The sequence below is a fragment of the Molossus molossus genome, unplaced genomic scaffold (assembly GCF_014108415.1).
Source record: "Molossus molossus isolate mMolMol1 unplaced genomic scaffold, mMolMol1.p scaffold_m16_p_3, whole genome shotgun sequence".
Classification (NCBI taxonomy): Eukaryota; Metazoa; Chordata; class Mammalia; order Chiroptera; family Molossidae; genus Molossus; species Molossus molossus.
The window spans coordinates 119,948,380-119,950,315 of NW_023425366.1; the positions used below are offsets into that span (position 1 = coordinate 119,948,380).

General features: G+C 43.9%; 1 non-coding gene across 1 annotated transcript; it reads right to left on the bottom strand.

Annotated features, from left to right (window-relative positions):
* Positions 1-1,100: 1,100 nt before the first annotated feature.
* Positions 1,101-1,207, bottom strand: LOC118642927. Its single transcript, XR_004961836.1, has one exon. It is a non-coding gene; the product is annotated as a U6 spliceosomal RNA (small nuclear RNA).
* Between the last annotated feature and the right edge of the window lie 729 nt (positions 1,208-1,936).

Here is a 1,936-nt window from a genome sequence, read left to right on the forward strand (position 1 = left end):
CGTACCTCGGTTGCAGTTTGTCCCAGGCTCTGGTTGGGGTTGTGTGGCTGGCAACCAGTCGATGTGTCTCTCTCACATTGATGTTTCTGTCTCTCTCTTCCTCCCTCTCTCTCTCCTGCTCTATCTGAAGATGAATCCAAAAAATGTCCTCGGGTGAGGATTAAAAAAAAAAAAGTTCTCGCCCAGCTGGTGTGGCACAATGAATTGAGCATCGTCCCATGGACTGAGAGGCCCCTCCCTGTTCGATTCCTGGTCAGGGCACATGCCTAGGTTGTGGGCTTGATCCCCAGTAGGGGGTGTGCAGGAGGCAGCCGACTGATGTTTCTTTCTTTTTTATATATATTTTTAATTAATTTATTTTATTATAGGTGTTTCTGTTTTTTCCCCCACTGATTCCTCCTTCCCCCTCCCTCCCCGCCCGGTCCCCAACTTTGTTGTCTATGTCCATTGCTCATGCATACATGCATATAAGTTCTGTGGTTTATCTCTCCACCACCACCCCCTCTTCTGTGGATTGTCAGTCTGTACCCCACTTCCACGTCTCTGGGACTACCCCATTCCTCAGACTTTTATGTTCATTATATTCCACAAATAAGTGAGATCATATGATACTTATCTTTCTCTGTTTGGCTTGTTTCACCTAGGATAATACTTTCCAGGTCCCTCCATGTTGTCTCAAAGGATAAGAGATCTTTCTTTCTTACAACTGCATAGTACTCCATTGTGTATATGTACCACAGCTTTTTTATCCATTCGTCTACTGATGGACACTTGGGCTGTTTCCAGATCTTAGCTATTGTAAATAGTGCTACTACAAACATGGGGGTACATATATTCTTTCAGGCTTCTTAGGGTATATTCCTAGAAGTGGGATCACTGGGTCAAATGGCAGTTCAATGTTTAATTTTTTGAGGTAACACCATATTGTTTTCCATAGTGGCTGCACCAGTCTGCATTCCCACCAGCAGTGTACTAGAGTCCCCTTTTCTCCACACCCTCGCCAACACTTGTTGTTTGATGATTTGTTGATGGTGGCCATTCTGACAAGTGTGAAGTGATACCTCACTGTTGTTTTAATTTGCCTCTCTCTGATGATTAGTAAAAATCTGGAACACTTCACGAATTTGCATGTCATCCTTGCACAGGGGCCATGCTAATCTTCTCTGTATCGTTCCAATTTTAGTATATGTGCTGCTGAAGTGAGCACTGATGTTTCTTTCTTACGTCAATGTTTCTACTCTTTCTCCCTTCCTCTCTCTCTCTAAAAAATCAATTAAAAAAAAAAGTTCTTGTCTTCCCCAGATCCTATCCTTCAGCAGTAACCACTACTAGATGTGGTAATGGCACCTGTACCAGTTTCCTATTGTTGCTGTAACAAACTTCCACAAATTGTGGCACAAAACAACTCAAATTTATTATCCTACACTCAGGAGGCCAAGAGTGTGAAATGCGTCTTATGGGGCTGAAGTCAAAGTGTCAGCAAGGCTGATGACTTCTGGGGGCTCCAGGGGCAAATCCTTGTGTCTTCAGCTTCTGGTGGCTTCCAGCTTTCTTTGGCTTGTGGCCACATCACTCCAATTTCCATTTCCATAGTCACCTGGCCTTCTCTTCTTTACTGTCAAATCTCCCTTTAATAAAGACACTTGTGATTACATTCAGGGCCCACCTGTGTTACCAGTTGGGCCTGGAATGGGTCTGCCTCAGGTCTGCTGGTAGTGTGTGGGTTCTTGACTTCATGAAGGAAAGATTTCACAATATGACTCCAGGTGATGTTGAGTGTATGTTTATTAAAGCTGGGGACAATGAAACAAAGGGAGGGCTTAAAGCAGAAGAAGCAATAGGAGAGAGACTAGGCCAGGTTGCTTTGGCTCACTGAGAAATAAAAATCACAGTGACAGAAGTGAGCAGACTGGGAAATCAGAAAAAAAAGGGGACC